Source organism: Neomonachus schauinslandi, chromosome 9 (genome assembly GCF_002201575.2).
Source record: "Neomonachus schauinslandi chromosome 9, ASM220157v2, whole genome shotgun sequence".
Classification (NCBI taxonomy): Eukaryota; Metazoa; Chordata; class Mammalia; order Carnivora; family Phocidae; genus Neomonachus; species Neomonachus schauinslandi.
The window spans coordinates 18,559,047-18,569,460 of NC_058411.1; the positions used below are offsets into that span (position 1 = coordinate 18,559,047).

Here is a 10,414-nt window from a genome sequence, read left to right on the forward strand (position 1 = left end):
TGTGGGGGCACTTGCACTAATTTCTTTTTTTCTTCTCTTACAGTTGATGCCTTTGTTGAAACTGAGGCAAAGAGTCCCACTGAACTTTCTGCAAGTACTCATCATTGTAGTTGACAACACAGCACCAACTTGGAGGTATAGTGTCTGGCTCCCAATCCTGAGCACACCGTTTACTGTTTCTGTGTCCTTAGGCAAGTTGCTTGACCACTCTGTACTTCAGGGGTCTCATCTGCAAAACATCTCATAGGTTGTTATGAGGACAATTATAGTTAATATTTTTAAAGAGGTTAGATTAGTGCCTGCCACATAGCAAATTCTACATGCGTGCTTCTTAATAAATGGGATACTCCACCGAACTCCACATCTCTTCATTACTAGCCAGGTGCCATGAAATCTCTAGCTTGATGCTCTTTTTTGCTCTGCTCACTGCTTTGCTGAGGTGCCAAAGTTTGTCCCTGTCTGTCTATCTGTGCTGAAAGGCCACATCCTGGAGTCAAGACATTCACCACTACTTGCAGAAAGTTCTTAATTTCTATATGCAAAAATTGCTCACATTTCCAATGTCAAATATTTCTCAGTTCTCATCAAATCAATTTCTATAACTCTGGCCGTTCCGATTTCTATTTAGACAGATCTGCATGATGCAGAGTAAAGGGAGCTTTCTTGCAGTATGCTCTGAAAAATACCAGAGGCAGCTACCTTATTATGAGAATTGAACCCAATTTTAATTTAGTGTTACTGTATCTATGATCCACTCTAGCTTTGAGCATATTAGAGGATAAATTGCTCTAGAATTTGGGAGGTGGAGGTGGTGTTAAAGTAGGTTTCTCAATTGTTTTGACAGTCTGAATAAAGTTTTCTTATTTTACTTTATTGAAATTATTGAAGTTATTGGAAGATCAACTCTCTGTGCATTGCTATCAAACATAAGCTCTTGCTGCATCTAACTAGTGCCGTTCCCATCTAACCATCTGATGGCTAATAACGTGTAGGTAAGGTAGGTATGGCTCTAGGATTCTGGGATTTATTAAATGTCATGGGAGCTAGCAGGAAATGAACTAGTAGAAAAATGGCCAGTCTCTTCTTGAGCATGATGCTCTGCTTTGGATACAGCATGTTACTTGTTTTTTATACATTTCACAATTCCACTTGTATTACAATGACTATTGGTGTCTCATAATTAGAACCCATATTATAATTGACAAAACTATAGGTAGTTTTTCAGTAATTTAAGAGAATTTTTTTCCAGGAATTTTTTTTTTTTTTTTAAGATTTTATTTATTTATTTGACAGAGAGAGACACAGCGAGAGAGGGAACACAAGCAGGGGGAGCAGGAGAGGGAGAAGCAGGCTTCCCGCCAAGCAGGGAGCCCGATGCGGGGCTCGATCCCAGGACGCTGGGATCACGACCTGAGCCGAAGGCAGACGCTTTAACGACTGAGCCACCCAGGCGCCCCATCCAGGAATTGTTAAAATATTCTCTTTCTCCACTTTTTATGTAGGAACTTATAGAAATGTTTCTATGATATCTAAGGTAACCTTGGAATGAATCTACTCTTTTAGAGTATATATTCTCCTTGAACATTTATTAGGACTCTAACATTTTATTCTGCTGTAAATTTTAGTTGCTATCCTATTCTTTACAACCAAATTTCAAGGTTTAATGTCAATTCCTAATTTGACTTTAAACTTGGCAAGTTTTTGAGTGCATGTGGTCTAATATGAGCTTCAATTGCCCTCATTAATCTCTCCTGCTTTTGTTGAATTCCTTTGGAAGCAGCAAAGGCAGCAAGAGGTGTGTCAACATCAATTGTGATTGTTGTTTGTAGGAAGGAGATGTGCTCAGATTGTTGCTGAAAGCAAGCTCTATACAGCCTTTAGGTAAGAAACAGCACAGAAAAATCCATATGTAGGAGGTAAATCTCAAACAGGAGTTAAAGTCATTGCTTTGTATGTTTTCTGAATACAATAGTTCGTTTTATCTAGTATTATCATGTACAATACAATCAAAGTAAAGGTAAGTGATAGAGCTGTGTTTTATGAAAATATTTCAGCACTTTGGATTTTCAAATCTAAAACTCAGGCTTCTAGAAGTAAGATCCCTTGTCTGCTTTTGTTCATATGCCTGAAGTTCACAATACGTCAGAATCATATAAATTGTACCTGGGATTTCCTTTAGAAATAATTTTACATTTTAACCGTGACTAGAATAAAGACCTGGCATTCCATATAGAAATTACCCCAAATGCCATATTTATCTTACATAAAATCAATTTTTATACTATATAGCAAATATTAATCTATTAAACAAGGACCAACAATAACTAACCACAAATCTTATTCTAACGTGAGACTGCATTATAGTTTATGATACAAAATTCTTATTTTATCCTTTCATAAATCTTGCCTTATATTTAACACAGTAAATCAAAAGGATTTTTTAAATCAGAATTAAGGAATTCAGAACTCAATTTTTTGGGGGTAGAGTTTGATAAATATCTTTGGGGGAAATTGGGCAGAATTAAGAACATTCCAACCTTTATAGGTCTGATGCAATTCCTTTTCTGAGTTATTATAAATGTATCTTTAGAAACCAATGTCTTTCCAGGAGACCTTCAATTTCATCTGTCACCATCTCCCATGCTCCTTAGCTTCATTTCCTACTTGTCTCAATATTATATCTAAAATTTATTGAGATTTAATTCCATGCAGATAATCTGCTAAGTGACTTGTTGCTGACCCTAAGCCAACTGTAATCATCATTCTTTTACCAATGAGGACAGTGATCTTTGATAAGCTAAGCAACTTCCATAAGTCTCAAAACCTGATATTCAAGAGCAGATACACCTGTTGCCGAAGTCTAGGCTTTCACTGCTCTACAATCCTACCTGCTAAAGTTTCAGTCTTATTTTAATACATTATTTGCATAAAATCTGAGAACTGAGAACTGTCCAAATAAAACAACTTGTACACCTTCACATGCTTTAAACTATATGTTACGTTTTCTAAATTTATGAAATTAATGAACTCTGTTGTCTTTCACTAGTTTATTTTATACACTCTTCCCTCCTAGCATGATTTGGCTCTTCTTAAGTCTTACAAGACTGTGTCATGTAAACCTCATAAACTAATTTTTTTTTTGTTACCCACAGGTTTTGGTGAAACCATTTGTCAGTTCCAGCCCAGTTGCCCAGCTCTACTGCAGACAGTTGAGGTTCAGGCACTTTGGGCCCAGAGCGAATCAATCACAGACAGAGAAGTCACAACCTCCCAGGCTAGTGTAAGGGCAGCTTACTGTTACCTCTTAGCTGAATCTCAGAGAAGACGTCCTGCTTGTGAGTCCCATTACCCCACTGTCTGAGCAAAGATTCTTTACACTCACCTATGAGGTGATTATTATTTCTATCCCCAATTTTTTACGTGAAGATATTCAGGCTTAGAAAAGTCATGCATGGGCGCCTGGGTGGCTCAGTTGGTTAAGCAACTGCCTTCGGCTCAGGTCATGATCCTGGAGTCCCGGGATCGAGTCCCACATCAGGCTCCCTGCTCGGCGGGGAGTCTGCTTCTCCCTCTGCCCTTCCCCCCTCTCATGCTCTCTCTCTCTAATAAATAAATAAATAAATCTTTAAAAAAAATAGAAAAGTCATGCAGCTAATGTAGTAGGGTTACTTAGATGGTACATGTCAGAGCTGAATTCCAGATCAGTTGTTTCTCAATTTGAATACACTGCAAAGAGCTCCATATGCTGCAGAAGACATGTTAAAACAGGGAGCAATTCAAGATCCGGAGAACATATGAGGGGGCCTGAAGCAGTAACCCTGCTCTCCCAGGACGGACCACCAAACCTATGAAGAGGGGATGGATAATCAAAACAAACTTCTGTCCACATCTGAGAAACTGCATGCTTACATCAACTATATGCATGGCTCATATGTAGCTTATATTTACCTTAATGCAGTGACTCATTACAGCCCTCTTATGGTTAAACTGCAATAGAGGACTGTAAGGATAATAACGATATTATTAATTATTCATGTGGAAAATGAAAAGGCTGAGTCGAATGCAATTATATATGGAAACAAATGATTTCGAAAAAGTGTGGAACTGTCTTTTTAAAACTTAAAATCCAAGCAGTGTTTGCCTTTGCCATTACATATATGAGTTTCTATTTGTTTATTTATAAAATAGCTATTCATGTGAAATCTACATCCTGTGGAGTGACTGCAGGTGCTTAATTGCTTGCCCGTAAGCAAACCATTACTGCAACTAAAACTCTATTACAGTATGCAGAGAAAATGCTATGAGTAGAAATAGCTTTTAAGTAAAGTTTTACACTCTATTTTGCAACCAATTCCCCCTCCATTTTAAATTAATTTATTTCTTTTAATGCTGCTTTTTTCTCAAAGAACAGGAGACATTGGAAAGTCCAGTTATTGTACTTTACTTATCATGCCTGGTTAAAAGTCAGAAGAAAGGAAAGCTGCTTTGCATCTCCCACTTTTCATATGTAGGAAAACAGAATAAACTTACTAATTCACAAGCAGATTGTGAGCATGAATCAAGTGTATGTTAATTAATTATTAGGTGAGGCTTGGGGTGGTAATATAGTACTTTTTGAAATATCTATATCTTGTACTCACTTCAGCAGCACATATACTAATTGGAATGATACGGAGAAGATTTGCATGGCTCCTGGGCAAGGATGACATGCAAATTCGTGAAATACCTATATCCTTTTGGTGCTTAATTCATCATATCCCTTTTCTATTCAAAATAGTAAACTGCTATCACTTCCTTGGGTTCACTTGTCAAGTATTCAGGTTTCAGTCTCTTTCTCTATCTTGGCACAGATAACAGAGGTCAACCACTTTATGATAATTATCTGAAATAGATTACATATATATACATATATATATATATTTCTTATCTTGAGTTTTTAAATTGATGGCAATAAAAATAAAGAGGGAGAAAAGAAGAAGAGGCACTAGGAGGAAATGAGTATCTCAAATTGTTTTTCTTTTCTAAGGAATCCACAGCGACAACCTCCCACCAAAGGATTTATAGAAACGCTTCTTTACTTGTCTGCTTATCTATTTTTTTATCTGTTTGTTTGTTTGTTGATTTTCCTTTATGAGGCAAAGGGGACTGTGAACATTCTCAGGCTAAACATAGTGTCCAAGGCACTAAATTTAGGTTTCTCACTTTCCTTTCTTTCCACCAAAGATCTTTTAACGAGACATGGTCTGAAAAATCTTAGTCAAAGAGAAGTTTGGCAGCGTGATTTAGCTTTCCTAAGGGATCCAATTAAAAAAAAAAAAATGGACAACAAGAAATGACTGGCTAGGGCGCCTGGGTGGCTCAGTTGGTTGAGCCACTGCCTTCGGCTCAGGTCATGATCCTGGAGTCCCTGGATCGAGTCCCGCATCGGGCTCCCTGCTCGGCAGGGAGTCTGCTTCTCCCTCTGACCCTCCCCCTTCTCATGCTCTCTCTCTCTATCTCATTCTCTCTCTCAAATAAATAAACAAAAAATCTTAAAAAATAAAAAAAAAATGGACAACAAGAAATGACTGGCTAATGTACCTAAAGAGACAAGTGTTTGGAGTGGGAATTGTTACTTGACCATCATCCTCTCTCCACTGTTGTGCCTCATCTGCCATTTCTGGCAAAGTCTCTGGCAGCTACTGGTATTACTGGAGACTCCATCAACTCCCATGGTGCCCTGTGAGGTCCCTGAGGACCTTCCATTGGAGCTCTCAGTCCCGCCAACCCTCTCTTGGATCCACCGAACTGTATTATTTCTCCACCTCCAGCCAAAACCCTTGGTAGTCTATAACTTAAACTTACAAAAAAGAAATGATGAAAACAGATAACAGAGTTAAGTAATAAGTAATAAAAACTAAATTGCACATAGAATTTTGGAAAAGGTCTGGCCGTCATGGTAATGCAAGAAATAAAATAAAGACAATAAAAATAAACAATATTTTACAGTTTTTTTCAATATCAGTTTTTAGGTTAATAAGAAACTATCCTGATAATCTGATGATGCTATAACTATTTTGATGGCAATGGGAACTGGTATAATCTTTTGATAGCCCAGTGTTCAGATCTTCTGATACAGGAATCCCAGTCTCAAAAACTCAAAAAGAAAAAAAGGCTAACATTCATTCATCATTATCTGTAATTAAAAAAGGGGGGAAAAAGAAAAGGAAAAGATCTACAATGACAAAGTCTTACCTAATTTTTGAGGCATCATCTTGATTAGATATTATATACTTTACAATATAAAAAAAGTTAATTTAGAGTCACAGTTTCAAAGATCAGTTTAAATACCTATCTGATAGGCAGTATGCCAAATACATTCACATTTATATTGCCATATAATTCTTAAAATAATCATATAAAGTAAAAATTTTCCAAAACTAAAACATGCACTAAATTTTATTGTAAACTATAACAAATAAGTATATACTGTTTGAAAAAAAAAGGAATGAAAAGCCATCTAGATAAATAAAAATACCTTTGCTATGTGATATTAAGAATGTGATTTTTTTCTCTCAAAATTCCCTTTAATATTCTTGTAATCTTATTTTTACAGTATGAGGAAAAAATAAGCCTAGAGAAATACAAACCCGGTAAAAATACTATTCTTATAAGAAGTCTACAATGGTTATCAGACAAGTGTGGGTAATGATAGCAGAAACAGATGCTTATATAATAAATAATAAAAAAAAAGAAAAAATATACTTCTGTTTTAAAGAACACAACATAGCTCAGCTAGAGAATCATCTTATACAATGTAGACAAATATAAATGGTTTATTTATTTATTTATTTATTTTCTGCAACCTGGTTGGGTGTGAGAACTTGATGCTTTCTTTGCATTAATTGAAACCATCAGTTTTAAAAAAAAATAGATCTGGAGTTTTTTGGAAGTAGTCAATTAATTACCTGAAAAAAATCTGAAATAATTCACCAATAACAAACATATCTCCCACTCAAGTTATTTACTAAATTTTTTTTAGTAAGATGTTACCCAAAGTTAAGTTCTAGTCTAAGTTTCTGGGTTGAATGGAAACAGGAACACTTACCTTTTGAAATTCAGGAGAACATCCTTTTTTAGCATAGGATGTGACTTCAGTTTTTGAATGCAGCATCTTTGTTCTCATTTGGACCCTAAACAAGGCCAAACACCATGTCATATGTGGAAACCTAGTGTGGCAATTGCCAAAGTAGAAATCAGCTAAGAAAGTCATTTGAGAAGAATGTCAGGTATTAGAAAATCAGAACCACCCTCTACTCAATGAAGAATAAATAAAAATGAAAGACCGTTTTTACAGGTTGTTCAGTTACAGCTGATGTTGGTAGAAAAGGCAAATATTAACTGGTAAGTTGATATTAGGGCATTATCTATTCTTGACAACTCTCTTAAAAACAGAATCCTTTGACAAAGAAATTTGAGAACAGTCTTTTCCTGTGCAGCAAATAGAATCAGAAAGCACTAGAATCAGAAAAGGTTATAAAGATTGTTGAGTGGGCAGTTCAGACGGAAATTTGTATTTTTGGAAGAGGAGAACATATCGGTTAGTAGAAATAGCAAGAGCCCAGAACATTACCAGCGTGAACAGAGGTCACTCAGACCTAGAGAGGCAGACAAAATAAAAGGGAGCCCCAAAATGTTTACATTCTTACGATGACACATGTAAGGACAACTAAAAGCAGAGGTGAATTTTGACATAATGGAACAAAAGCTTCATTAGAGATTAAACTGCACATTCTCTACTCCCAGTTGCTCTGGTAATGAGGTTGCTTCCAATATGCTAATGACTTTAAAATGAGAAATACTATAGCGAGATGAAGTAAACAGTAATTGGAAACAGAGCCACGTGAGCTCCACGGAGATTCTTTCTGAAAGAAATTTGGGGAAACTTTAGAGGGGTTTGCCTTATAAGAGTGTGAGATCATGGATAAAGGCTTAACTGTTATTATAAGGTTGTTTCTGGGTTCAGCCATTTCCCACCTAACCCTAAGTCTATGCAATTAATAAATCTTGTGAGTAAGACTTTCCCATATTGTCTCACTTAGTTTATTTATGGATATTACCACCTGGAAGCAATGGTGGAAAGTGATAGACCTGACACATTTAGCAAACAAAGCACACAAACAGAAAATAGGACAAATATGTTCCACACGATATTTGGATAAACAATGAAAAAATATATACATCCTAAATACAGTGTGGAACATATTTATACTGAAAGAATTCATTGTTTATCTGAAATTCAAATTAAACTGGGTGTACTCTATTTTTGTCTGCCAACCCTGTAAAGGAGAAATGTATAGATGGTGTTGGAGCCTGGGGTAACCTAGGCATCCAGCTTGCTCTTGCAATAGCTGGGGGTTCAAATATTCTGGTGTTCACCCACCTGGAGCAAAATCAACAGAGGTCATCTGCTAGATAGCACTCAAATTTTAACAGAACCAGAAAAATCTCCAAGGTATCGCTTATGAAAGACCTCTCTTTCATAGATTCTGACTTGGTGAGTCTGGGGTAAGTCTCAGTAACTGTATTTTGACAAGTACTTCAAGTAGATCTATTATAGATCATTTCAGGCTACATTCTGAGAAAAAAAAAATCTAGTCCAACCTTCCTTTTTTTTTAAATATAAGATAAATGCCCAAAGATATAAAATAATATTCTAATTTATCAATACTTATTGTACTATAAATCAAAACAGAGAAAAATAACTCTTTTGAAATAACAATAACACCATTGATGTAAGAATAAAAACACACTTATAAAAATAATTACATTTTCCAAAATAAAAAAAAAATAATTTAGTGAGAAGAATTGCTATATAGTTTTTCTTTACATTAGTGTAAATTTCTTCAATATATGTTTTTTTTTTAAGATTTTATTTATTTATTTGAGACAGAGAGAATGAGAGACAGAGAGCATGAGAGGGAGGAGGGTCAGAGGGAGAAGCAGACTCCCTGCCGAGCAGGGAGCCCGATGCGGGACTCGATCCCGGGACTAGATCCCGGGACTCCAGGATCATGACCTGAGCCGAAGGCAGTCGCTTAACCAACTGAGCCACCCAGGCGCCCTTCAATATATGTTTTAATAAGACAACTGGATTGTCATATCTTCTGCATTTGCTGCTTTAATATTTTGTTTTGGTTGAGGTATATGAAGAAAATTTGGCATCCCATGGATATGTAGTTAAAAAACAAAGGAAACACATTTTAAAAGCCTTTTAACTTAATAGTGAATATTCTTTTTAAGAAAATTAAGGGGCAGCAACGTTCATATTAGCTCCAAAATGACTGTTTTACAATGTTTTCCAACAACCAATCTCTTAACGTAAAATGTGGAAAATGTTAAACAACACAATATTATTTTATAAGCCTTTGCCTAGAAATCAAAAAAAATCAAATGTATAAATGTTTAAGGGGAACATTTTAACAAAATAGCAACATTAGGTTTTATGAGACAAATATAACTAGCCCGTGAATGAAATATGAATATATATGGGCATACATGTGTACATGTGGTGTATATGTGTATACATATCCATTGTGTGTGTATGTGTGTATACAGAAGATGAAACAAGTTGTTTTTCTGTTTTATTCCAGCAACCAGAAAGTAGTCTCAGACTAGGTTCTTCCTAGATACAAGATAATCAACTTGGTGAATTTACAAGAAAATAGTAATTTTTTAAATATTTTATTTTATATCACAATTCTTAAAGTGCCTCAAATATGCTCTAAATATGATGGTTCTGTTCTAACTCAGTTTTTAAGGAAAAAAAAAATAAAGAATCCAGATGTTGAAAGTATACAGAAAATAATACTTGTGGAAGAGCTGATTTTTTCAGATGTATTACTCTATGGCTCCCAAAACCTGTGAACCAATACACGTCTCCTTTCTGTCTTGGGAGAAATAAGGCGGAGAGAGAAGAAGAAGGAGGAGAAGGGGAAGGATGAAGAGGAGGAGGGAGATAAAGAGGAGGAGGAGGTTGGTTGGGGAGGGGAGAATAAGGAGAAGACTTCATAAAAATCACCCAGAATTAGTTCTGATAGATAATTATGTCCTCGTCTCTGTCTCCTAATTCATATTGCCCCTTTCAGGAGGTGACAAACCACAGGTAAAGGCAGATTTGTCACAAATAGCTAAAAGCCCTTTGCAGAGCATAATGCCCCCTCCTGTGTTTATTTATTTTCTCTAGTCATCTGCTATGCTTTGTTCCTTACTTCAGTCCTCTTTTATCTTCTTTCCCCAATCTCCTGTCTTATTCTTTCTTTTTCTTTCTTTCTTTTTCTTTCTTTCTTTCTTCTTTCTTTCTTTCTTTCTTTCTTTCTTTCTTTCTTTCTTTCTTTCTTTCTTTCTTTCTTCCTTCCTTCCTTCCTTCCTTCCT

General features: G+C 35.8%; 1 non-coding gene across 1 annotated transcript; it reads left to right on the forward strand.

Annotated features, from left to right (window-relative positions):
* The first annotated feature begins 4,632 nt into the window (after nt 1-4,632).
* Nucleotides 4,633-4,737, forward strand: LOC123325777. The gene has a single exon (XR_006540635.1). It is a non-coding gene; the product is annotated as a U6 spliceosomal RNA (small nuclear RNA).
* Nucleotides 4,738-10,414: the final 5,677 nt, after the last annotated feature.